We start from the raw sequence: 27,888 nt of genomic DNA on the forward strand, positions 1-27,888 counted from the left end.
AAAAGACATGTGTCTCTCGTGGAAGATACTACAGAGAACATTGAATGCAAAGTCTTGAGTGTAGAAAATGTTTTAATGTGAAAAGATGTGTAGTTAATGGTAGACTCTAGTTCTCTATACAAAATTGTTCCTCAACATACTTTTGATCTTGTACGGCCAGGAGAAGTGTCGGAACCAAGTGATTTTGACTTTAAAGGGTATTAAGGAGCGAGCATTGGAATGTTTGGATTCATAGCTGCCAATATTAAGTTCAAGGCGCATCAAACTGTAGGCAAAGTAGATGTTGCAGACTCTGGTCCGCCAAATTTAGGATGGATGCACCAATACAAACTGCACATCATTGTAAATCCCAGAACAAAGGAACAAGTCATGGATGACACTGTGATGGATGCACTTCTACCCAATGATATGCCAGTCGTTGAGATCAAACTTGAGGATGCTAAGGGGTACCAACATAACATTATTCTACAGAAAGGTGCAGTGACTGTTCGGCATGCTGTAAGAGTGTACTGATTGCCATCAGAGAAGATGTGGAGTCAATTTTACAACAAATGAATTGGGATGGAGTGATTGAGCCAGTGGAGACCACAGAGTGGGTCTCGTCTATTATCACAAAGAAATCTGAGGGTTTTCTTAGATGGTGCAGATCCACACAATCTTAATGAGAACATTGTATCTATCTGTTTCCCACTCCCAAATATCAACTAATTAATTCTGAAGTTGTCTAGGGGAAGGTTTCTATAAACTGCATCTCTGAAGTGTCTATCACCAGATAAGACTGCCTCCTGCTTCACGATCATTAACAGCTTTCATCACCATGGAGGGGTTTTGACAGTTTACAAGACTGCTATTTGGCATAGCCTCAGCGGCTAGTGTCTTTCAGAAACGTATGCCAAATGTCTTGGCAGGTGTCAAGGACGTCATCTTCTTCCAAGATTATATTTTAATCTTTGGAGACACCGTTGGTGCTCATCATGAAGCTTTATAACAACTGTTGGGAAAGATCCTTAGTTCTGAGCTGCCCCTACACAAGGAAAAGTGTAGGCTCTTGGTACGAGAAGTGGATTATCGAGAGGATCTCATATCTGGTGATGGTGTGAAGCCAGAAAAGAACCTGGTTGAGTGCCATTGTGAACGCATCCGCACCCGATGATAAGGACAAGCGCAGATCATTCATGGGGTTAGTAGAATATTACTCCAAGTTTGCCCAGAACTTTGAAGACCAGACTGAGGATTTAAAAACTCTGCTTAGGAAAGGACAAAAATTTGAGTGGGGTTCTGCCCACCAAAGAGCATTCATGTAAATATAATCCGATATTGCCAATGCAGGGGTGCTGGTTCCATTTCAGATGGGGTTGAAAACTGATCTCACTGCGGATGCCAGAAGGAGCTGAGTTTTGCCCCAGGTACATGGTAGGGTAGAGAAAACTGTGGCTTTCACATCTCAACCCTTGTCTGCCGCAAAAAGAAACTACTCTGTGATAGAGCGCGATGCATTGGCTTCAGCAAAGGCCATGAATTATTTCCGAACCTTCCTATGGGGTAACAAGGTAATCTTACGAACAGATCACAAGCCACTTGTTCGAGTGTTAGGTTCTGGAGGTAACAAAATCTGTTCAGGTAGGTTAGCCAGGTTGGAGGTCAAGTTCCAAGAGTATGATAGTGCAGTAGAATGATGTGCTCAGATGGAGTAACAGTGTAGCTAATTGCTTAGATTGTTTGCCTGATGGTACAAGTGAGTATTGTGCCCCAGAATCTGAAGAAGTTGTTGCTAGTGTGTGTGATGCAATAGATGGGTTGGAAGACTGTGGCTAAGGAGGACTAGATGTTTGCAGTGGATGAGGATAGTATACTGAAGGCCGTTGTCAAGCTCATTAAAGAGACATTGTGCAGAGAAAGTGGTTTCTCCTGGTGCTCATTCCTACGGTAAGGTGGTCCCTCTGTGGTGACCATGTGATAACGAGGGATTACAGATTTGTACCTCTGGTTGGGGTTAGAGTCAGGCTTATTGCCTTAGCCCATGAATGAAATTTAGGCCGAACCTTGACGAATCGGAGGTTGAAAGAAAGATTTTGGTGGCCAACTATGGATGATCAGAGAAGAGATTAGGTCCGAATGTGTAGTGTGTGCAAAAAAAGCAGAAAATGGTTAAAGGTTGGTCTAGGAACTTCACTGTATGATCAACATCAATCAATCAATCAATCAATCAGGACATTTGTAGAGCGGGCTACTCACCCGCGAGGGTCTCAAGGCGCTGGGAGGGGGGGTGCCGCTACTGCTCGAAATGCCAGGTTTTGAGGTGCTTCATGAAGGAGAGATGGTCCTGGGTCAGTCGAAGGGGGGTGGGGAGGGAGTTCCACATCTTGGCCGCCAGGTAGGAGAAAGATCTTCCTCCGGTGGTGGTTCTGCGAATCTGTGGGACGAGGGTAAGGCTGGCGGAGCGGATTTGGCGGGTAGATGTGTAGAACGTGAGGCGGGTATTGAGGTATTCGGGGCCCGCGTCGTGGAGAGCCTGGTGTGCGTGGGTGAGGAGTCTGAAGGTGATCCTCTTGCAGACGGGGAGCCAGTGCAGGTCTCTCAGGTGAGCAGAGATGTGGCTGAGTCGGGGAATGTCCAGGATGAGTCGTGCAGCTGCGTTCTGAATGCGCTGGAGTCTTTGCTGTAGTTTGGCGGTGGTCCCAGCGTAGAGGGCGGTCCCGTAGTCCAGTCGGCTGGTGACGAGGGCCTGGGTGACTGTCTTCCTGGTTTCAGTGGGGATCCACCGGAAGATCTTTCGGAGCATGCGAAGGGTGTTGAAGCAGGAAGATGTAACGGCGTTGACTTGCTTGGTCATCGTGAGGGAGGAGTCAAGGATGAAGCCCAGGTTGCGTGCGTGGTCCGTGGGCTTGGGGGCGGTGCCCAGAGCAGGGGGCCACCAGGAGTCGTCCCAGGCGGAGGGGGATGGTCCGAGGATCAGGACTTCCGTTTTGTCTGAGTTCAGCTTCAGACGGCTGAGTTTCATCCATTCCGCGACGTCTTTCATTCCTTCCTGGAAGCTGGCTCTGGCGGTGGAGGGATCGTTGGTGAGGGAGAGGATCAGTTGGGTGTCGTCGGCGTAGGAGATGATGTTGAGGTTGTGTTTGCGTGCGATGGCTGCGAGGGTGCTCATGTAGACATTGAAGAGGGTGGGGCTGAGCGAGGATCCTTGGGGTACGCCGCAGATGATCTTGGTGGCCGCTGCACGGAAGGGCAGGAGACGGACTCTCTGAGTTCTGTCGGCGAGGAAGGAGGTGATCCATTCCAGGGCCTTCCCTTGGATCCCGGCGTGGTGGAGGTGGGTGGTCAGGATGCGATGGCAGACAGTGTCGAATGCGGCCGACAAGTCGAGGAGGATGAGGGCGGCAGTTTCACCATTGTCGAGCAGGGTCCTGATGTTGTCGGTGGCTGCGATGAGGGCGGTCTCGGTGCTGTGGCTCGCTTCGCTCGGAATCCGGACTGCGATGGGTCGAGGGAGCCGTTTGTCTCGAGGAAGGTGGTCAGCTGTTTGTTGACGGTTTTCTCGAGGACTTTAGCGGGGAAGGGGAGGAGCGAGATGGGACGGAAGTTCTTGAGGTCTGTGGGGTCCGCGTGGGTTTCTTCAGGAGGGCACTGATCTCTGCATGCTTCCAGCTCTCCGGGAATGTGGCGGATGTGAAGGAGTTGTTGATGATGTCCCAGAGATGGGGTGCGATGATGGAGTCTGCTTTGTTGAAGATGTGGTGTGGGCAGGGGTCGGCTGGGGAGCCGGAGTGGATGGTGTTCATCATGAGGGTGGTGTCTTCCGTGCTGACGGGGTTCCAGGTGCACAGGGTGGTGGTGGGGGGCTTTGGTTCGGTGACTGGGTATGTAGTCTGAGTGCCGAAGCGGTCATGTATATCGGCGATCTTGCGGTGGAAGAACGTGGCGAGTGAGTCGCAGAGTTCTTGCGATGGCGTGATGTCGTTGTTGCTGGGGTTGGAGAGCTCTTTGGACAATGCTGAAGAGTTCTTTGCTGTTGTGGGTGTTGTTGTCCAGTCAGTCTCTGAATGAAGTCCTTTTGGTGATGCGGATCAGCTGGTGGTGTTTGCGGATGGCGTTCTTGAGGGCTGTCATGTTTCCTGTTGACTGGTCGTGGCGTCAGGCTTTTTCGAGGGTACGGCAGGATTTCTTGGAGTCTTTGAGATAGTCGGTGAACCATGATGCTTTCTTGCTGTCGGGATTGCTTGGAGGGTTCTTCAGTGGTGCAAGGGCGTCGGCGCAGTTGGTGATCCACTGTGTGAGGTTGCGGGCTGCTTCGTTGGGGTCCGTAGTGTTGGTGGGTTGGTTTTGGCTCAGGGAGGTGGTGAGCTGGTCGGTGGTGATCTTGCTCCAGCATCTACGGGGGGCTTGCTGCGGGCGGAGGTGAGTCGTGGTTTTCATGAAGTTGAAGTGGATGCAGCTGTGATCGGTCCAGTGCAGTCTGGTGGAGTGGCTGAAGGAGATGTGGTTGCTCGAGGAGAAGATGGGGTCGAGCATGTGGCCGGCGTAGTCGGTGGGGGTGTTGACCAGCTGCTTGAGTCCGAGGTTGTCTAGCAGGGTGGTGGTGTTGTTGTCCTGGTTGTTCTCCAGGTGGAAGTTGAGGTACCCTAGGAGGATGTAGTCGGAGGAGGCGAGGGCGAGCGGGCTGATGAAGTCTGCGATGGCTTCGCTGAATTGTGTGCGTGGTCCCGGAGGTCTGTAGATGAGAGTTCCTGAGGGTGATCTTGGGGGTCGGTGTGTATCTGGAAGTGGAGGAGCTCGGCGGTGGTGAGGGTGTCGTCGGTGTTGGTCGTGATGCGGATGGTGTTTCTGTAGACATGTGTGTGATACTAAACAGGTGAGGGAATAAGTGTATTTAGATTTCACTGGCCCTTTCTTTACTTCAACTAAACAAGAAAGATATGTAGTGGTACTAGTTGATGCCAGATCCAAGTGGGTTGAGGTGGTGTTTATGAGGAACATAACAATGGATTCCACCATTGCAGTACTTGGAATTCCCCTCCCTGCGAAATATTTCTCCATCAGTTCGAGTCTCAGACAACATTACTCTGCTGACTTCGAAGGAAATGTGCAACTTTTTGCAAGGCATAGAAGTAAAGCACATTTGAACCTCCCTGAACAACGCACAAAGCAATGGTCAAGCTGAGAGGATGAATAGATTACTGAAAGGGACCTTCGAACTGTCAGTCAAGTTGGGGAAGAATGTAAAGGGTGCCATGAAAGATAGGTTATAGGCTCACTGCCCCACTCAATCTTGCTACAGGCAAATCCTCTTTAGAGATGATATGGGGCAGGTTTCCTGGAACAAGACGAGTTCACTACTGGCTGAAGGATGTGAAAGCACTTACAAATTATGCCCAGAAAACAGAAAAGATGCATTGCAAGATAAATAATGGGCACTGGGTGAAAGTTAAACCAACAGGAGTGGGACATGGCTTATCGAAATCCAAAGGGCCATATAAGGTGGGGGAGGTAAGAAGTAAATTGGTGAGATTGGAGAAAGGACAAACGTGGAATATGAGAAGAGTGGCATTGTCTCAGAAGGGTGATGATTGTCAAGAAAAGGGAGAAGTTGTAAAAAATTAAAATTAAAAAAAAAAATTTAAAAAAAAAAATGCAGTGGGTGGTCTCACAAAAGATTATAACTTTCAGCAGGAGGACAAAAGAAATGATGGAAGAACTTTAAATCTTGAAACAGACTTGACAACCGCAGCTCGAGATGCTTCCTCTGCAAATCAAAATTGTAACAGAACGATATCAGAGGTCAAAGTTCACACGGTTAGACAGACCACCAGGCTGGTTAGAAAGTTAGGTTCGCACAGGATTTGGTTTATAAGGGATTGCACTACTTTTTATTGTGGTAAACCCAGTTATTGTTGTAGACCAGATTGTTGTCATCCGGAGTCTCATCTTAGTTTCCCCACCTTGCCTTCAGTCGCTCGTTTCTTGAGTCATTTTGTGTGTATGCGTCACTGTTTTGTGTTAGTTATGATAGTTTGATATTTTGTGCAATTTGTCTCATTATTGGAGAAAAAGAGATGTTATAAATACATGTGGAAGAACGTTTACTAAACAATAGAACTCCATGTGTGTGTCATGGAATTCCATTCTTGTTTACCTTGGAACTGGCCTCGCCAGTTGGAGCTGTGATGCTTGGCCTAAAGTTGTCACAGGGTTATTGTCTGAATAAACTTCTTGCGTTTCCTGAAAGAAATTGTCCTCTTTTTCTACAACAGCGCCGAAAATTTAAAAAGACAAAACAAGACTCAGGAAAGTGAATTCTAAGTGGACAGGTAGCAAATTGCAGATGCCTTAACCTCCAAAAACTACAAATAAATAAATAAATAAATTGTGAGAGCATCGGAGGAGAGGGACGGGAGCAAATGAAAGCTTCCAAACAGCATGGAGCAAAGTCAGCGAGGAGAGGAGGGGTACTAATGAAGCTTGGGAGGAAAAGTGGCTGTTCAAAGGAAAACATAAACAAGCATTGGCATAGCCAATAGTCTCGCCTTTGGGACCTTTTAAGTGTTTAGCCATGCAGCACATGCATACACAGGAGGAAGGACACTGAAAAAACCATGCAAATATGCTAAAAAAAATAAAATAAGAGGATATGTCATATTTAGAATGTTGAGATGAGCCTCTTTCCCTATAACACATGCATAACCCCCTATAGCTTTGCCAGTCTCAGCCACCTCGAATAAATTATCCAACTGTCTGGCCATCAAGGCTCTGCTTTCGACATACACCTTAACCTTCCTTGTATTATTATATGCATTAAACTCGGCTTATGTGACCGTAATAGAAAACACTATATTTTTCATGCAAAAAAACTACAGGTGACAGACAGGTGGTCCTTAATGTTCTGTTGGATGTCTCCACAAAGGCATTTTCCATTACTTTGCCAATCATTCAAATGACAACATTAAGATGACGTCATGATGATGCAGTACTTGCAAATGGCGCACTACCACAGGGCTTGAAACTTCGTAGCACTATAAATTGTACTCTTATAATCGACCTATGAAAGCTATCTGAAGCGGCTCGGATTTTCAATTACATACAGCTGTCAGACGGAGGTACAGAACCCACTGGGCTATCTTACTGGCCTCGTAATTCCAAGCACCAGAGGATGGCAAAAAAAGAGGTGGGAGGGGAGAGAGAATGCAAAACGGAAGAATGTCAGAGAGGAGGTCAGTCTGGCATGGCGTCAGTCACAATAAAGCCGCGACACGTGCAGTTTGCTCCCGCTAAAAGCTTCGCGGGTCTAACCTCTTTCCTTGGGACCTTTCGCAACTCACAAATTTCGCAGTAATAAAGAGTGGGCGCCTTTTAATCTAGAAGGACGTGGAAAAGTAGTGAACGCTAGATGAGCGCTGCCTAGAGCAAAACGCCGTGGGTGTGAGCGGCGCTCTGGTAAAACAATGTTGTTAACTGTGCACTTAAGCATAGCTGTTTTTAAACTTTACCGCGAGAAAGAGCCAGCCGGGAGGCTGTGGTGCAGCGCCCAGTATGTGTGGTGAACAGAGGAGCTATACGCTGGTGGGGAGAGGCTGCAAACATATCAGTCCTCTGACAGCAAGTATGTATAAAATAGGGACGAGAGGGGTGGTAAACAGGACAACGGGAGGGGAGGGAGTAAAGGCAACAGACAAGGGTAGCGCCTACACTCGGAGCAGAAGCAGAACAGACACCAATGCTACGGCTGTATTTCTTTTGATATTCAAGCAACTGCTGTGTGCAACATCTCTCAAAGGAAACCTGTAGGAATTAAAGGCAGCAGAAAACTCTCACCCCGAATCACACGGGAAGAGATATTGATCTTATTGTGGAGAGTGCCAAAAAGGTCGTAAAATAAATAGTGTGAGGCCATTCTAAAACGGTCAAAGGCACACGGCAAATGGGTTGGTATACGTTAGAATCGATTACAGGGTTAGCGCGTTGATGAAAGTGAAGACACCACATGGCTTGATATAAACTGAGTATGAGGAAAACAACAAGCAACAGATTTCAAAATAGTCCAGTAAGGACAAGGTAAAAGAAGGCAGAGAGAATGCTGGAGAATGGAGGATAAAGAACGTAATAGCGGGGAAATAGTGGGGCAAACGCAGGGAGAAAGGCAACTCAGCGGAAGACCAGTTAGAACAGCAAGGCAAATGAGCGCACACGGTGAAGTCAGGGGTAGACACTGCTGAGAAGTGTGTGCTGAACAAAACAGAATACATATGCTAACGTGCAGTGCTTTAAATGGGTAGGAAGTGTCCGCTACTGAGTGCCTGCACTTCTTTAGTTTGAAAGGGAGTGGACCTTCCCTTCTCACCTGTGCGGCAAGACATCCAACAGGACAGTACCAGCACTTCTTTGGAGCAAACAGGAGCTGTGAATAGATTAGACCAGCATTTCTTTATTCCCATTTAGAGCACTGCGTCTGGGTTTTAAAGCAGCCTCAGGTTTAGCGTAAAACTACATTATTCCTTTTAAAGTGCGAGTTGGAGGCGAACGTGCTTCTCAAGATGTTCAGCAGATTGAGCTAAATTTCACTACTGGGGCCCACCGCCCCATGGGGGTAACACAAAATGATGCCCCCATGCAGAATTTTAGTCTCCTCCTCCTCGCAGATATTCATTGGCCATGGGCTGAATAGGGCACGTTATGGTTTAGTGCCCCCTGAAGGGTTGGGGCCCCCTTGCAGGGGCTGAAGTGAAGGGGTCTTTGTTATGCCCCTGCACTGACCCCTTTTCACCTTACACTCCCCGTACCAAAGCACAGCAGGATACGGAGACATACACACGCTGGCTAGAAGTACTAAACTCTCAAGAACGTGATGCAAGTTTAGGACATATTAGGAGAAATTGTGTCGTACAATGTATCTGTCTCCCTGTTCGACCTTCATATTGTGCTCCGAAATGGAAGATATAGATCTACGAAGCATGGCCGGGCTTGGAGCGCGCGTTGCGTTGCCATAGTGCAAGGATAGTTTAGAAAGGAACGGATCTCGGCTGAAAATTCTTCAGCTCCAAAATACACATGGAACTCTTGAAATGCTTTGGGGCGCCTCCTTGGGTCAGATTACGTTTTCTGAAGTTGCCAAGCAACCCTATACGACTCAAAACAGCAGCATCACCTCGGACATGAAACGAATCGGAGCCGAACATTTCTGCGACCAGATTCCACAGGTGGCCTCCGACGCCGACCCAGCTGACGCCGTAACCCAGGATCTGGGGAACGCGAACTACAGGTGTTATTGCGCCTTCTGGGACTTCTTCCACGGAGCGGAACGGGGGGGGGTGGGGGACTGCGGCCGAGAACACACGGAGCGTTTACCTTGCGGGAGCGAGTAGGGTCACCATCCAAAGCTTGCTCCCGCAAGGGAATCGCCAAAAGTGCACGCGTTGCTATTGAAAGCAATGCAGCGCGTGCACATTTTTCGCCGAAAAAGCCAATTGATTACATGAGGTACCCTATGCAGCGCATGCGCTGCGTAGGCGAAACCTAAAAAAGGACGACAACACAAATGGTGAGCGCGGAGAGACAAGGGAGAAGCAACGAATGAACTGGCAGGATCTAGCAGGTATTGCAACATGAATAGCGCAGCAGGGGAAAATGGGCCAAGCAGCAAACAGAGAGCAAGAAAACATATGGTGTTCTGAAAAGAAGAAAAAAAAATCGAATAGTTTCCTGCATTCAAGCAGTGGAAAGATAAAAATCAATCAAAAGTGTGGGACAGACCACATGCTCCAGAGGAGAGACAAACAAGATGCGAAAGGAAAACCACCAAAGCAGATTACAAACACTGTCATGCAGCAGTAAAAAAGTCCAATTACAAGAAAAAGCAATGTCATGTGACAGAAAGACACTTAACATCCCGCATGTGCAATTGCAAGCTCCACTGTGTTTGCAACAGCTTTACCCAATTGGCTAGTTCACGGCTTGCATTTGGACGGCTATTTGGTCTATGTAGGTAATGAGCAGATAAAAGGATGAATTGGCTGTGGTTGGTGCAAAACGGAAACAGACAAGAACACACATCTCACAAGAGGAATAAGGAGACTTAAAGCCTGACTAATGAACAAAGGAAGCAAATGAAATTGACAAGAAATAAAACCTGCAGTAACCAATGCCTAACCCAAAGTCCACTTCAAGTAAAGACCTTGTCACAACAGATATTTGACAACTACAGCCAAAAGATGCAAGTGCGAAATAACAAGCACTGGCAAAGTCAATAGGTCTCACCTTTGGGACATATTGGCTTAGGGGATGCTTTTTAGGTCTCGCCTAGGCAGCGCATTTGCGGTCTCTTCGAGACATGCTATATTTAGGATATGAGCATGATGCTCCTCCCACTTTCAGCCCATCTTTTTAATGGCTCCTGTCACTGTCCTTTGTAAATGGTGGCTTTTCATTGGTCAATAGGCTTAGTAGTCCATCCTTAGTGCTGCCTTTTCTCTTCTTGTCACTTCCCATGAGGACATCCTGTGTTACATGTGTTGTTACTCGGTACGCTTTAATTACAGCCTCGGAGCACCATTTACTTAAATGGGACATGCTCCCCCACAATGCTTATTCTTTTTTAATGTACCTAGCGCAGCACACCTCGGCTGGAATAATGTGGGCCACGCCTTTCTTTTGTTATTTGCGGTGAATGCAGCTGCACGCCTTTTTTTTTTGTTTATTTACTTTTGTTACGATGGAAGCACCCGCACTTTAGCTTTAAAATATTAAGCTGAAGCACGGGTGCTGCGATTGCTTCAAAAGTAAAGACATAGGAAAAAAATGCATTTTTTTTTTATATTTCTTTACTTTTGAAGAAATGCAGCACCCATGCTTTATCTTTAAGATGCTTAAAGCTAAAGTACGGGTTCCACCATTGTAACAAAAGAAAATAAAAAGGAAATAAAAGGGTGCGGCTGCCATTTTTTTTCTATTTGTTAACTTTGTTACAATCGCAGTTGTTTCTATTTCTTTACTTTTGAAGCAATTGCAGCATCCGGGCTTTAGCTTCAGATGTTTAAAGCTAAAGCGGGGGTGCCGCAATGGCTTTGCAATGCAATAGCCCTTGCATTACTGAAAGTTTGAGCTCTTGGCATTACGTCAATAGCTCAAACTTTCAATAATGCGAGACCTATTGCATTACAAATGCTTGTTGCTCCTGCTGTTCAGTACGGGGGGGGTGAGACTCCAATGATCCAGCTGCCACATACATGCTTCAACATGCACGTATGTGCACGGCTACAGAATGACAATGACACTTTTTTTTTATGGCCCCATCCAAGCTGCTGGATGCCGCACAGACTGGGGTGAAGCAACGGGGTGGCTACAAGGAAACAAGCATTGAAAATGCAATGGGTCTTGCCTTTGATTAAGTTAAAGCCATTTGCTTTGCTAATGGTATTGTATAGCAAATCAAATGGCTTTAAGTTAATCAAAGGCGAGACCTGTTGCATTTTCAATGCTTATTATTTTAGAGCGCTCTCTGTGCAGATGCTCTGCCTCTGGGCCATTAGCATGCCATCTTTCTTCTCTTGTTTCAGCAGTATTGCAGAAGAGCTCTGGGAGCCCTTCCTTGCCCCTTGGTGTGAGGATAGGCTTGCTGCTCTGACTACAACACCCAGAATGCATCTGGGATACTAATCTAGACAGCCAGCTGTTAAGGGGATAAAATTAATAGCTTCAGAGATTGGAAGTAGTCTAAAGTGGAAGATGCTAGGACGGCCAAACACAGAGGGTGCGAAGAAAGAGGGGCGGAGGTATAGGGAAGAGATAGAATTAGAGAGGAGAGGTTGGAGGGGAGTGGGGGAGGGATGGAGAGGGCAGGACAAGAGGGAATTGGGTGGGAAGATGATGGGATGGGAAGAGAAGAGGGAAGGCGGGGAGGAGAGTGCAGGCTAGTTAAACTTTAGGAGAAAGAGAAAGGTGTGAGAATGGGAAAGAAGGAAACAGGAGAGTGAAGGAAGCTGTCAAAGAAGATTGGGGGTAGGGTTAACAAGCATTGGCATAGCCAATAGGTCTCGCCTTTGGGACCTTATAAGTGTTTAGCCATGCAACAGTTGCATCACATCACTAAATACTTATAAGGTCCCAAAAGCGAGACCTATTGCCGTGCGGCCGCGAAAGTGATCGCAATCGCGATCAAACATCAAAGTGGCCGTGCGGCCGCGAAAGTGAAAGTAACCTCGGTCAAGCACGGCGCGCGTGCCCGCGCACATGCACTGTAGCTCTAGGCTGGCCTGGTAGCACTTTTTGGAGCCCTCACAAAATGTCTCGCCAGACCAGCGCATGTGCTGGGTCAGGCGAGACCTAAAAATGGATGGGGAGAGTGGTGAAAAAAAAGAGTAGGGCAGAAAATAAGAGAGGGCGTCACAGAGGGTGCACAGGTGTGAGGCAGAGGCAAGAGGTGAGAGGGCAGTCAAAGGCAGGAGGGGAAGAGGGGTCTGGAAGGAGGGGTTCCAAGTAACACCAGAAGGGGGTCCAGGGAAAGCCGCCGGCTGTTGGGGGAGAAGGGGCTGTCGAAAAAATTACCAACGGTCCGCCGCTCTCCCCACTCCACGAAGTTAGGGGCTACCTGGGGGAGCGGTGGCTTATAACCCCCCCCACGCTTCCCGCCACTCGGGTACCGCGCCCCCATTGGGGGGGTTCGTACCTCGCCGAGCCCCCCCATTGGAGGGGGGGGGGGGTCTATGAGTTTGGCGCTGCCATGATGTCCCGGGGGGGGGCTTCTGCTTGCCGCTTCTGGTCGCCCCAAGGCGCCCAAACCGGTTTTCCACCTTTGGCTCGGCGCAGGTTATGGCACCGGCCCCTGAGCCTCCCTCCCCCTTCGGGGAAGAGCGGCGGCCTCTGCGATAACCCCCGCACTGCGCACAACCTGGGGAAACTTATCCTCCACCCCCGCCGCCCTGGCGTCCCAAGAAACTTAGCCAACAAGGATTGTAGTTGTTGTGGTCGTTGTTGACCGCAGATTTTATTAGGGTTACACACATACTGGTTATCCGGTCATCCTTTAGCATGACCCCTGATCACATTGGTCATTTGCGAACTGCCATATCTTTGGTCACAAATCCCTGCCCGCATCACATTAGCAGATCATGTTGTGGTACCTCCAGTTCGTAAATGGCCCCCCAAACCAGTTCTCTTGTTAGTCCTTGGTAGTCCTCTTTTGTCCTGTTACCACTGGGACCACCATTTGGTTGGTCACCCACGCCCTCTGCGTGTAGGGAGGGGTAGCTTCTCCCCGGAGTTAGGCCCCCAACTCGCTACCTTTTGTGCCCTGCCGACAGGCAGAGTCTGGGCCGCGAGCGCCGTCTCCGTTTGCTACCCCCCTCCTTGGCCCGGCCACCTCACCCTGCCGTGTGGCATCCCAAGGTGAGAGGCCCTCCTCCTACACACCACCCTGTCGGTGTGTCTCCTTAGCCAACCATTGTAACGTCTTCTTGCGGCTCCCCCCTTTGCTACTGTGTTTTTTTTTTATTTTTGTTTTTTTATCTGCAACCTGCGAGAGCCATTGCGCCCCACAGGTTATTCCAAAAAAGTTTCAACCCTTCTTCTGACAGATGGACCCCGTCCTGGCTATACAGCTCTTGGCGCCAAGGGTGGATCAGTCAGTGTCTGATGGATTCCATACCGTTGATCTTGCAAAATTTGTGCATTGCGATGTTCAGTGTTCAGTTTTCTTCTGGCATTTTCCACTGCTTTGTGCGATTCTGCACCCCTCCATTGTCTTCTGCTGATCATCTCTGACCATATGATGGTCGTGTCGCCGAGAGCTGCGGATGCCCTTGTGAGGTCTGCCTGGATAGCGTGACAAAAAGCTTTTCTACCCATTTGGGTCAGGTCGTTGCCCCCAAGGTGGATGATCAGTATGTCTGGGTGCCATGCTGCGTCTGCCAGCAGGTTTCCGAGTGTCGACGTCAGCTGGCTCCATTTCATCCCTGGCTGACCCAGCCATCGGATGCACGTGCCTTTGGGCTTGTTCGCCATCCTGTGGCCCACCTGCTGCCACCATGTCCGCATCCCGGACACGAAGGAATGGCCCACTACCCAAACCAGCCGGGGGCGTTCTCCTACTGAAGAAAGGATTGCACATCAGATAGTCATCGTAGCAGCACAGGCGCACTATTTCTCCAAGTTAAAAAAAAAAATGTTTGCTTGCTTTCTGACACCTTGCCGTGCGGCATCCCAAGGTGAGTGGCACCGACCCTTGCCAGTGCGGTCTAAAGTAGCTGTGGCCTGATGTACGTTTTGTATGCCCTGGACCGCCACCGGCCCACCTCTTGAATTCTTTTCTCCGGCATACCGTGCTGCGATGCAGAGGTTGCTGCGCCGATCCTGAAAGAGCGAGGGGCAAATGTTTCCAGGGGCAGCCCGGCTTTGGTGAGGGCCTGGCGCATCAGTGCAGTAAATTGGAATTTGCTCAGGTTGCTTCCGTCTTGATGTTTGAAAAGTGGCCCCTCCCCTGCCGGGCGTGCTCCCATGTATCTGTGCAAGCAGCACACCGCGCAAGACTTGCTCCCTTGGATGCATTGCAGCTGTATCACTGCGCCCTTTCCTGCCTGGGCTGTCTTTGACCTTTGCAGAACTATTTCCACTGAGGCTGCCCTGGGTCTGATGTCCGTGGCCTGGAGGCACCGCCACGCCGGTCCCTGCTTCCTAGGTTCCACCAGTTCGCTGATGCGGAAGGCGCCAAAGAATGCTGTGGAAAAGGCTGCTTGGAACAGGTGGAGCTCAAATCTGTCCTTTGTACACCACACCAGGGCCTCCATCAGCTGGCCCCGTCTTTCGAAATCTATGGGCCGCCTGCTATCAACCTTCTTCCCCTCGGATCGCTTCCACCCTTTCATGGCCGCCTTGAGGTACAGGGATGCTGTGGGGTCTTCCCCCGTGTGAATTTTTGAAAAATGGGCTATGGCTGCCAGGTGGGCCTGTGCCCAAGATCTTGTCTTCTTGGTGGTAAATGCCCACTGTATGAATCGCTCTACCGCCCTTCGTGTCTCGTCCCCGACGGCCAGGGATCGTACGCCCTCTATCTCCATTACCGTTGTGGCGTATTTCTTGTAACGTCTAGCTGCCTCTGGAGTGAGGGCTTGATTCACCAGTATAGATAGATCTACCCCCCCAGGTCCCACAGGTGCGCTGGGTCATTGCTTTGTCTGCCCCAGGTGCCAGTTCCCTGAAGCGGCTCATCTGTGCCCTGGACAGGGCGTCCGCTACCGTGTTGTCCAACCCTGGGACGTGGCGGGCCTTCAAATCCATGTTCCCTTCCAGCTGCAATTTAATCAACTGTCGCATTAGTCTTAAAATGTCGGGGCACCTTGCTGCGCCTTTGTTAATGGCCTGCACCACCCCCTTGTTATCTGACCAAAGTGTTAGCTTCATGTCCCTTAGCTCCCGCTTCCATATAGTCAGTGCCACTATAATAGGGAATAGTTCCAGGAATGTTATGTTGCTTGTGATGCCTAGCCTATGCCATTTATCTGGCCACCGGCTTGCACACCACCTCTTGCCGAGGATTGCCCCGAAACCCGTGCTTCCAGAGGCGTCTGTAAATAGGACTATCTGCTGGGCCGTTACCCAGCCTTCCCTCCATATGAGGATGCCGTTAAAGTCTGTGAGGAAATTGTCCCACATCAGTAAGTCCTGCTTGACCCCCGCCCCTAGCCGGACGTGATGGTGTTTGTGGGTGACGCCTGAAGTCAGCTGTGTGAGGCGCCTGGCAAACACTCTACCTACTGGTATAACCCAGGCTGCGAAGTTGAGCTTCCCAATCAGCCTTTGCAGCTCCTTGAAAGTTGCTTTGTTCCGGTCGCATAGGCCACGTACCTCTGCCCTGAAATCCTTCACTTTGTCCTCCGGGAGCCTAGCTGTCCCTGTTACTGAGTCCAGCTCTATGCCCCAAAAAGTGAGTTTTGTGGAGGGGCCTACCGTTTTCTCCAGCTCTTTGAACGCTGCCAATGTGTTCCCACAGACTGGTGACCAGGGGGGGCCTGTAAACATGAAATCATCCAGGTAGTGGAGTTTCCCCCCCTCTGGGTGTCTGTCGTGTAGGGCCCATTCTATAAAGGTGGCGAACTGCTCAAAATATGCGCAGGATATTGTGCAGCCCATAGGCATGGCTTTATCGATATACAGATCCCCTTCCCACTGGAAGTCTAATAAGTGAAAACTGGAGGGATGGACTGGTAACAGTCGGAAGGCGGACTCAATGTCCGCCTTGGCCATGAGTGCCCCCTGCCCAGCTGCCCTCACCAGGTCAATTACATCGTCCACCGATGCATAACCCACTGAGCAGGCCTCTGCACCTATCCCGTCATTTACTGATGACCCTTCGGGGAAGGAGAGATGGTGGATGAGTCTGAATTGCCCCGGTTCCTTCTTGGGGACCACCCCCAGGGGTGAGATGACCAGGCCTTTACGCAAATGCGTGGGTAGGGGGCCCTCTATCATGCCTAATGACTTCTCCTTCTCCAGTTTCTTGGTTACTACCCCTGGGTGCTCCCTTGCCGATTTCAGGTTATTTGATCCAACTAGGGGAAGCGGACCTCTGAATGGTATCACAAAACCTTCCTCAAAACCTTCCACTAAGACTGCCGCATCTGCTTTGTTGGGGTATTTGTTTGCTAGTCTGCGCAGCTGATGTGTGTTAATTGGGGATCTGGCTAGTTGGTAATCGCCCAAACCCCGTGCTACCCTCCCCCCCTGCTGCAACAACCTTAGTGTTTCCTTTTCTTATCCTTCTTGTCCCTTTTCTGCTCCTGCTTGCCCGGGCATCCCACTGACGGGTGCCCGCCCCCACAGCTGGAGCATGCGTGCTGGAATTTGCATGCTGCACCCCACGTGCATTCCCCGGCATCAAACTTCCAGCAAATTGCTGGGGCACCGTTGGGCGAGGGTGTTTTTCCTGTGTTGAACTTGGGCCTGTGAAAAGACTTGCCCCTCCCTCTGTAGGCGCTCCGAAAGGACTGGTCATTTTCCCCCGCCCAAGCTTTCACCTCCTTCGCCACTAGCATTTTGTGTATAAAACCGGACAAGTCTTCCTCATTCCATTCCATCTCCGGGTGTCTCTGCATCTTTAACCTGAAACCCTTGTCATATTCCAGCCATGCGTCACCTGGGAATTGTCTCTGGGCCCAATGAATATTGGACTCGTAGAGCCATAAGTCTGCTGCGCAGCGCGGGAACTTTTCAACTATGATGCAGGCCATAATTCTAAACGCGTCCAGCCAATTATCAAAGTTTCGTTCTTTCTTTGCGTCGCGCCTCTCCCTCCTGTCTTCCTCCTTCTTGTCGCAGGTTGTGAGGTCCAACCCTTCTAACTGTATCTCTAGCAGGGAAAAAATGTCTGTGAACTCTTTGCGCCATATTCTTTCCTTGACCACAACAGGAATAAGGCTTGCCAAGCCAGTGGCTCTTGTGGTCAGGGAGGCGGGGCCAGGGGATGGCCTGGTGTAGGCCTCTGCGGCTGTCGCCTCACACGTTGGGCTGCTTACATTGCCCGTGTACCCCCATGCCGCCAATGGGGACCCTTGGTCGCCCTGGGTACCCTGTCCTCCTTGTCCGTGCAATCTAGCCTGCCGCACCCAACCGGGGTCTATTAAGTGCCAAGGCAAGCCAGACACATCATCTGCGTGCTGCGCCCCTGTCACCCCAACCCACTGCCCTAGTTCTTTAAGCAATAGAGGAGCCATTGATTTTAAACATTCTTGGACAATGGTCGTTATATGCTCACCGCATGCCACTCTGCCGAGGCCTCCGCTGTGTTCGCCTGCTGGTGTGCCCGCTGGTGGCGGATCCCTCCTTTGTAGCTTCTTCCTGGAGACCTTCCTCTGGGGATGCCCGGGCGCTGCCATCTTGCATTTCTTGGGTGAAGATGGGCCAGCCTCGTCCGTTCCCCGGGCCTCGGTCCTCTCGCCTCCGTCCTGACCCAGATGTGGCTGCAGCCACTCGCTGCCATGCACTACAGATGCCTCCCGGATGCGCCTTAGCAGCTCTGCGAGTTCCTCCGGTTGCCCTTCTGCCATCACTAGTGGCGGGGTGCTGCCGCCCTCCGATGCACAAAGTGAAGCTGATCGATGGTTTTTTCTTTTTTTTTTTTTAAAAGCTGCCTTGCTCCCCGCCCGCCTGCTTTGTAAGGTATCAAGTATGCAGGCTGCGTAACAAAAATTCCCACGCTGCCGGAACCTCGGCTGTGTCTCCTCAATGTCTGGGAACAGACGGACCACAAGAGGGTGACCCAGCTTTGGGTGACTTTGGGGCTCATGCTTGCAAAGCGTAATATAGCCCAGAAATGGGGATCGGGGCAGGGGCCTACCCTGACGCAGTGGATCCGAGATATGGACCTTGTAATGGTGACCGAAAAAACTGTATATGTCCATAGAGGGTGCCCCAAGAAATGGTCCCAGGTCTGGAGTGGATGGAATGTATACAGGGGAAGCGGACTCGGATCTCAGTGACCAGGATTAATGGCTCCACTGCTGGAGACGGGCGGGGATGGGAGCGATGGTGTGTTGTCATTGGGCTGTTTATTTCTCTCTGTGACACCTGTATTGTCATTGCTCCGGTACCTTGTAACCCTTGTATGCCATGCCTTGCACTAAACGAGTGGTGTTTGTTTTATGTTTTGTTGATAAACCCAATAAAAATATTTCAACAAAAAAAAGTATGCAGGCTGCAATGCTCACTGGCGGGTCGGAAACGCCTCTCGCCAGGCACTGCTCGAAATGTCGACTCCCCTCAACAGGTCGGGACTGCCCCCGCCGGGTCACCGCCGTTCGCGGGTCTCCTCCCAGAGCCCGGGAACCGGCTGGAAGCAAACCACTGCCTCTCTCCTCACGCAACAAATCCCAGCGCAAGCGCCGCCCGCTCCTGTGGCTACGGCGTCACCTCACCCGGAAACACCCGGCAAACAGAAACACGTTGGTCTCTGCTACCTCAGGCACCCCGCGATCGTGACCGAAGGGTGAGAGCTCGGCAATGGTACGCCTCGCCGCCCACCGTACTCCGGCGTGAGGCTGGGTGAAAACACCGCTCCGATAGGCCTGGGAACACCACGCCACGTCTGCAGCTCGTGATCCGAACCCCCTCCGCTCCGGCACTGCCTGTCCGCTCCGCGCTGGGTGAGCAGGAAACCCCTCGGGGTGTCCTCGCCGGCGTCTATACAGGGGCCGGTCGCCACGCAGCAGTCGCTCCTCGTTGCAACCACCAGACCGCTGGTTCCACGCGATGCCCATGCTGATCACGGTTGAGGAGGGGCGCACCCGGGCAACCCAGCTTTGCCCGCTTTTCGTTGCAACCACCAGACCGCTGCTTTACCGTGATGCCCACGCCGATCTCGGTTGAGGATGGGCGCACCCGGGCAACGACTCGGGTCCAGCAGTCCTCATGCAGCCCTTCGCCTTCAGTCGTCTTCCGCAGTTGTTCCGAAAAAATTACCAACGGTGCGCCGCTCTCCCCGCTCCACGAAGTTAGGAGCTACCTGGGGGAGCAGCGGCTTATAACCCCCCCCCCACGCTTCCCGCCACTCAGGTAACGCACCCCCATTGGGAGGTTCGTACCTCGCCGAACACCCCCATTGGACGGGGGGGGGGATTGGCGCTGCCATGATGTCCCGTGTGAGGGTGGGGGGGGGGGGTTCTGCTTGCCACTTCTGGTCGCCCCAAGGCGCCCAGAACCGGTTTTCCACCTTTGGCTCGGCGCGGGTTATGGTGCCGGCCCCTGAGCCTCCCTCCCCCTTTGGGGAAGAGCGGCGGCCTCTGCGAGAAGGGGCCGTCTGAGGGCAGGACTGGGGGAGGGAGAGAGCAGCTGCTCCAGAAAGAGTGAAGGGGGGGGGGGGGACCCTGGGGCAGAGAAGCCAAAAGTGTCTGACCGGGGCACAGAGACGGGGTTGAGAGGGAGGTGTCTGAGGCCAGGACTGCAGGGAGGGAGGAGCCGCTTGGGACAGGCGGAAGGGGCCCCGGGACAAGAAGGAGGGGGGCACTGACCAGGGCAGGGAGACGGGCTAGAGAAGGAGAGAGGGCAGTCACAACAATAACAACTGGTAGGGGAGCAAAGGACAGCACGGACACCATAATGGATTAAATAAACATTTTAACAACTCTGGACCTCATTCTGCTTAGAGACTTTTGTTTTTTAACATAGTGTGCATATGTACAACATGAGAGGCTGAAATGATTAACGCTAAATTGTTACAGTAAGTACTTGACCACGAACGAAGCCATAATGCATGCGCTAACAAAACAAACAAAAAAAAAAAAAGGGAAAACAATGAGAGAAAGGGGGCTATGCAGACAGAAAGAAAGACGACGATGACAGAAAAGAGGAGAAATAGGCGGAAAGATATTTGCTGCCCTCCCTTGGTACTGCTGGTGAATAAAATGTGACAACAGACGTTTTTCACCGGCCAGGCTCCAGCTGGTTACATCAGATCAGCAACTTGCCTCTAAAGACGCATCTTCCCCGGTTCACCTGCTGGGTTAGGGAGGGGGTGTTGATGTGTGTCCATATCGGGTTAGAGATAGATGGGTGGGAACAAAAGGTAAAGGGCCGATAGGGTACCAAAACAGCGACTGCAGCACAGCGAGATATCCCTTGCTCCCGTCCCCTCTGCCAGCTGGAAAAGTTAATGGGCTGAGGGAGCAGAAATAAAGGGAGGTTTAGCAGTGCTTAATTTGAGCCAGTGGTTTCCGGGGCTCAGCATCGTCAGAGCACTTATGACAGGTGCCACATGGTGTCACTCAGATAAGCAAAACAATAGTTGTTTATTACTTCGATATGCATTTAAATGACTAATGCCTGCTGCTCAAGCCATTCTTATAGCTTTAGGGGCCTGGAATTGTAACACTTTTAGAGTGCGGTGGTTAGGAATTGTACTGTTACTGGCAGCGCTGTGAAAGGGGAAATGGATGGTGCAGGCTGTGATGCCCTCCTGACGAGGGCTCTAGCACTTCGGTGCTTAATTTGTATTAAAAAAAAAACACGAGGTTTAGGAGCGTTCCTGGCCCCGGAAATTATCCTAAGAGTGGCGTTGATTTCCCTGGGGCTGTGACGCACATTGCATAGGCACAACTTCAGAGAAATGCAGTTTGTTCACAAGAAGAAATTGCGGCCCAGAGACTGCAGGTGCTGCCCGCGAGAGCCCTCACTGTACTCATGCTTTGGACACTAAAAGCCAATCTTACTGACTTTGCCAATGCTTGCTTGATGTTGCGCTTAATGTACAAGTCCTGCAGTTTCACGGAGCTGTAAATAACAGAGGGCCAAAGTTAATTGCAACCACTGAGTGCAAACTACTCGCTCCTAGGTCATTTGCCAGATGATATGACTCGGGCCCTTTAATACCGCACGCCCAGCTTTACCGCTAAGGGTGGGCGGACTTTGCGAAATTAACTTTCGCAAATTATCGCGAAAATGTTTAAAAGTATCGCAAACAAGCGGAAATATCGCGAAGATGCGGAAGTTTTTTTCCGGCATGTTCACGAGATTTTCTGCATGGTTTCGGGTCGCCAACTTACCCATGTGGTTGCTTGCGGGCGCGGCCATCTTGTTTTGAGTTGTCTCGCGGTGCATGATCGCGAGAAGAAAGACGTGATCGCGCGAAGCATGACGTCACTGCGGGCGTGAACTGTCGCGAGACAGCGCAAATGGCTAAAAACAATACAACATCTCATGGAGAACGCGACCGGATCAAGAAAACTTGTCGGCGAACGCAGGGATTCAGGTAAGGCGATCGCGCGCGAGAATGTATTAATTTACAGCGCGAGCAAGAAACAAATTATCGCCAAGCTGCGGAAACCGTAAATTTTGACATTTTCGCGCTCTCCGCGGAACGCGAAAATGTCAAATTATCGCAATTTCCGCGAACAGAACGAAATTTTCGCCCAGGCCTATTTACCGCTCCCTTGTGATCTGCAGCCGCAACCGAAGTGAAACCAGTTGCACCAACACCCAACACCCCGGGGCACGCAGGAGGGAGCGGTTTTGCCAGGCTTGTATGGCGCCACAAGCAGTTTTACTGAAGACATGCCACTCCCCCCTACTGGCACGGGCTTCCACCTGCAAGACTGTCTCACTCTGATAAAGGGGGGGGGGGGGATTAATGCCCCCTGTGCCACTTAAAATGCATTGCTCAATAACCTCTCCTTCAATGTGAAGGGTTAATAGACCCGCAGTCTCTTCGTGGTGCCAACTCAGACAATACTTGTTCCATATAGTTAAACGCCGATAAAAAAAAAGCCAGTTTGGAGGTGGGGGGTACATGAATGTGTAACGTTAACGGCATTCAAAAATTACTGACTTCAGATTTTACTTGTTTAATTTCACTAACCAGCACTGCCCCTTCTCTCCGTTTAGGTCCAGCCTCTCATCTTTTCCATGTCGATCACAAGAGTACCACGAAGCCCGGTGACAACAAGGACTTTCCCTCCCGCCAGTAGATCAAAACAAGCCAGTTAGGTGATCTTGAAGTTAAGTATTGCTAAAGTTTATCATAGTGTTTAGGAGCCCGCAATGTTGTTATGGCTTTTAGCCTACAGACCGCAAACACCATCATACGCGGCTACTAGGGCCCAAGTGCCAAGAAACAAATGTGTTCAAAGAGTGCGCTGCGGCTACACTCAATTACTTTTATTTGTGCCCCGTTTACCTAGATAGATTAGTGACACCATTAATTGGTAATAAGGCTGTATATTGAAATAAACATAATAAACGTTGCGAGCGCAGAGGTGTGTGAGGGACGTGTGTGGACGGTGTGAGCTATGGAGATGGGGTAGTATATTTTTTAATGTCAAGAAATTCCAGAGACAAACAAGATTATAGTTTTAGGTTTCCATAATAACTAGAGATGGAGGTGAAAAAAAGCACTGGCACAGACAACGTATTAGCATTTAATGTGCTGCAGCAAAAAAGCTGCTATTTTTCATGTATGTTTAGATGCATTTATAAATTAACGCCAGATCTATTGCAGCTGCAGTATATGCCTTGTAGATACGTATGTTTGTGCGTAAACATGTGTGTAGGAACGTACGCACAATTTCTAAATTTATTACAACCTGCTGCACTTACAAATCAAACAAGGAATTCCAACCCTACACTGTGCAGCGTGCTACCTATTTAGGCAAGCGCTTCAGCGCCCCACATTGGGTAGTAAGCGCTATGTAAATGTTGCAACACAATACAGATGTATTTTTTTTTTTTACATAAAACCAGGAAATACATAGTAAAGCTGAGAGTTGGAGGTGAGAAAAGGGAAGGTAAGGGGAGAGAAGGTAAGGGAAGAAAAGAAACACGCAGGTCAGAGTCCGTGGGAGAAGGAGCGGATTGGTCTGAGGGCGGGAGAAAGGGGTGCGGGGAAGACATGTGAGTGGGATGAACAGTGTAAGTGATACAAATTCAGTGACACGCTTGTAAAAACATTTGACATGTCCCTGTATTTGGCTTGGAAAATTATTTGCGGCGTTCCTACTGAAATATAAGTGCACATGCTGGCAATGGCGCTGACACCCCCCCCCCCCCCCCCCCCCAACTGCTGTGGGCACGTTGTTATTCGGACCTCGCGAGTGGGTGCTGGGGATTACCATGTAACATATCTGCTTTCCTGCACCTCATCTTTGGGCTGTGCTCGGGCAGCTCGTGCACCTGCAGAGCCTCCATAATGAGATCATGGCCCTTCACATTAGCAGCTTGCCGCATCCCTATTCTACCTGTTTTTGTGCTTTAATTGCCGAATGTAGAAATACGGAACTCGAGAGGTCGTCGAAGGGACTCGAGGCGACCAATATATTACTTACACAGAACTAAAGAAAGCCATGTAAGAGAGCATCGTATATAACTGAAATCATCCAGTATTGAAGGACATCAAACAAGACAGCACTGAGGGGCGCGCACAGTCGAGGCAAAGTAGGTTATGTGGACTGTGCCAGTGACGTCATAGCACGGCTTGGTGTCACAGTGCAGAGCAGTACGAGCACACCAGCAGGATGGTTAGAGCGTGCCCGTCATGCGCTTCATCCTTGATTCCAGCAGAATTAAAAGTGGGGGAGGCGGGCACTTGGAAAAGAAAGGAGCACGGCCACTATTTTTGAAAGCGTGCCACGCTGCCCAACAAAACATGAAAATATCACGCACGGCAACCATTGCTGCTGCTACTACTACGCGGGGGGGGGGGGGGGGGGGGGGAGGAGACATATACTGAAACACCGCGAGCCGTACATGTGTGGAAGAATGTCCACCCCGGCCACAGGAAACCCCGTGGAGGGACAACGTGCCACATTAGCCGGCCACTCTGCCGGGAGCATTGCGCGGTGCAAGGGACCAACTCGCCGCAAATCTGGCTCCCATCCAAAACTGGCAAACCCAGGGGAGGCTGGAGATGCGATGCACGCGCCACCTGCACAATTTCCCTCAGTCTGCATCTGATGACGAAGGGAGCAAATACAGTCACCCACCCCGTCAGTCCCCCAGACCTTCAGCAACCAATCGGGAGCTGCTGAAGGCCAGCCCACGCGAAGGGCATCAGCCACGAATCCCCATTTCTTCAAGAAGCTCTCTCAACCCGTTCCGAGGGAGGGGGAAGGCGCGTCAACCGCAGAAACAAAGACGGCTCCCGGACAGCCCGCCCGCCCGCCTTCCCCATTCCCGGCAAAAGCCTGAAGTCCACTCACCAGCCAGCCGAAGGGGTGAGGGCGAGGGGCCGAACTGCACAGACGACGCGGGGAAGGCCCTGACAAAAACAAGCATCGATCTCTTTGTCTTTATGCCCATAAAGATAAGAAAGTGTTTTGTGACAGACACAAAGCAGGCCACCAGGTCAGCTCGGAGGCGAAAGGGCGTCTCCAGAAAACCCTCATTTCCAATTGCAGGCTACCGTTTAGCATAAACGGTGACCCCGGCCAATGGAAATGAGGGTCGGGGCTTAAAGCCCTTCTTCTGAAAATCCTCCCCTACAAAATCTCTCGCTGAGGCGAGCACGGTTCTGCCCTGCAACACACGCGAGACCTAAAAAGCAACACAGAGGTGGGGCAAGAAGCACACGAGGGAGCCAGCAACACAGGGGAGAAGCCAAGAGGTAGAAAGCAGCGAAGGAGGTGAGGATATAAGTATACAGGAGATAAGGAAGCGGACACCAGACGAGAGAGCAAACGCACAGATGGGGGGAGGGCGGGGCGAATATTTGACAGGGATAGGAGAAACACAGGAGGGGGGAGACCTAGAGAACACGCAGTGGATGGAGTGCTTAACCAAAAAGAAAAAAGTAGTTTCATAAAATTGGGCAGTCGAAGGACAACGGTCAATCAGTCTTGAGGACGATAAAGAGACAATGCTCCAGGTGATATGTCAAGCACAAGATGGACCATGAAATTCACTAAATAAAAAGCAAGCAAATGAGATAACACCAGCCAATGCTATGCATCGGGCGAGCTGCAAGTTGACTATAGTTAGTTTGCACGCTCTGCCTTTTCTAGGGCAGTCATCTTTCTATTGCTCAACAAAAGTGCATATGGGGCTTAATGTGTGGGTCAGTATTAACGTCATCATTTGTAAACTATGTCGTTGCTGATCAACTTTGTCTGGTGTCGGGCGTGCACACTAACAAGATGTAACATCATAAAGCGCGACACCGGGAGCGACCAACAGGGTGATATTACGCTAAGGACTGCTTGCTTATCATACGCCTACCTTGGTAATCCGCCACGTTCTCGACCGTAACTCTGCGAAAAAGATGATCCAAGCCCCAAACTCTGCTCAGTCAAGGGGCACGCTGATTACAGACACGGAGCGATAAAGTCCCATTAAAAGAAACGGCTGCTTATTTCTATGACGTCACGTGACGAAGACACTTTTCCATGGCGCATGCGCAATTTCAAGCTCCACCCCGTTTGCAACAGATTTTCTCCGATTGGCTAGCTAGTTCCTTACTTGCGCTGAAAGCTGTTTAGTGCATGTAGCTAAATGGCGGCTGAAGAGGATGAATGGAGACTTAATAAGATCCAACTGAGTGAATCTATTATTGTGATAAGTATCTAACACTACTGTCGTTGCTGTATCCCATCAGTTTTACTACCGTAGTCTACGGACGTGTAAAAAACTCATTATACAGCTTACAAACATCCGCATCCAATCACAGAGTACAATCGAAAGGTCACTATACTTTCCATACTACTAGAATTATTTTTCTACTCTACTGCATTTGATAAAAGTAATTGGCTAGCACCTTTGCAGTGCTTGCTCTACATACGGTAGAAAGCATATATGTGTGAGTAACAATGATGAACAACGATCACCTGGTTGCAATGCCCTCCTCTCCACTCTGACGAGTACTTTTAAGTCATTGGATATCCTCGCCCTTGTTACCTTTACAATGCGCCCATTCCAAGCTGGCCCCCAATTGGAGCGTTTCTGATTGAAATCTCCATGTTGTAGTGGGCTGGCACGGGGTATGCGACCTATGATTGGGGGCACGGAGTAAAGGAGGCGACCACTCGGTATTACTCTCCGGCCAGCAGGTCACGTGCAACCTGGGCCCCTTTATTTTATAACCTCGCACCGAGCCCGGGGACAAGGTGTGCGTGCGTCCGCTCCTTGTAGTAGAGGCCGGGTGGCCCTCTACATCCCTCCAAACCTTTGGTTGGATAAGAGTCCAGTGAGGAACGGAGCGAAAGAGAGAGAGAGAGAGATATATAGAGCGAGAGAGAGAAAGAGAATGAGAGATATTCCACAGTCCACTTTTCTCAGCGGGCCTCCATCCTGTACTCCACGGGCATCATTGCCACGCCCTCCGCTTGACAGGCATAGTCCTTCAGCTTTTGACTGGGGGCAGGGTTGGGCCTCAGCTGGTAGCGTTGGCTTCGGGACACCGGTCCCCTTTGGGTTGGTGAGGCGCAGCTCGGAGACCCGTCTGAGTCGGGTCCCTCCGCGGCCCTCTCTTGTTTGGAGCTCCCTGGACACTCGGCCTCTTGACCCGGGCGCCGTACTGTGCTGGCTCCCTGACTCGGGTGATGACCTCCGTGCCCCACGGAAGATTGGGCGCATCCTCTTCTTCGGGGTCATTAGACAGTCCATGTGGCTTGCTTTGCACCACCTTGAACCACGACACATTCCTCACAACAGTGTGTCGCCCTCTCTGGGCCGTGATCATCGTGCCATTGACTCGGGTAACCATCCATTCTTCCGGCTCGTAGGGTGTGCGGAAATTCCAGCCTGGGTGTCTATCCTTCAGAATCACTCGAGACCCCACCTGGACGGTCGGAATTCTGCCCCCCCCCCCCGGCGAAGGGTCGCCTTGTCGTTGGTCTGCTGGCGCTTTTGCTGGGCCCTTCCCAGATCCAGACAGGGTGGCGCTCAGTTGGCGTCCTTCTGGGATCAAGTCTCTGGGGGGCTGCCTAAAAAGGAGTGTAGCCGGAGCACACCCAGTCGTCGCGTGCGGTGTCTGCCGGTATGCAAACAGGAACTGATGGAGGCAGGTCTCCGGGTCTTGATGACGGTCCAAACCTATGCGCATTGCTCTATTGAGTGTTCTCATGAACCTTTCGACTTCCCCGTTGGCTTGGGGCCATTGGGGCGTGATTCTTCTGTGCTTGATCGCCCGTCTTTGTAAGAAGTCCTGAAACTCCTACCCCTGGAAGGACGGGCCGTTGTCCAATTTTATCTCCTCCGGTAGTCCAAAGGTTGCGAATATCTTTTCAAGAGCCGGTTGTACATGCGTGAACGCAGTGGATGTCACTAGCTAGACCACCGGGAATTTTGTACATGAGTCTATTATCACCATCGTGTGCCACCCGTCTGGGAAGCTGCCGAAGTCGACACTCACTTTGGTCCAGGGTGTGCTACAGGGCTCCTCCGTGATCACCGGTGCGGGAACCGGGTCAGCTCCAGTTATGGCACACGAGT

The 27,888-nt window shown here is 50.7% G+C and overlaps 1 protein-coding gene across 6 annotated transcripts in view; it reads right to left on the reverse strand.

The window, feature by feature from the left end:
* The window catches only part of LOC146871802 (STE20-related kinase adapter protein alpha-like), a 302,580-nt gene extending 276,279 nt beyond the window's left edge, over positions 1 to 26,301 (reverse strand). For 2 of the 6 annotated variants that reach the window (XM_085651464.1, XM_085651449.1), the window contains exon 1: positions 25,678 to 25,846. The gene's annotated coding sequence lies outside the window, so the exon portion shown is untranslated. Of the gene's footprint in view, positions 1 to 24,662; positions 24,836 to 25,677; positions 25,847 to 26,282 lie in introns of those variants that run through there. The other 4 variants (XR_014981078.1, XM_085651482.1, XM_085651474.1 and 1 more) reach the window with 4 other exon arrangements.
* Between the last annotated feature and the right edge of the window lie 1,587 nt (positions 26,302 to 27,888).

Source organism: Triturus cristatus, chromosome 1_1 (assembly GCF_964204655.1).
Source record: "Triturus cristatus chromosome 1_1, aTriCri1.1, whole genome shotgun sequence".
Lineage (NCBI taxonomy): Eukaryota > Metazoa > Chordata > Amphibia > Caudata > Salamandridae > Triturus > Triturus cristatus.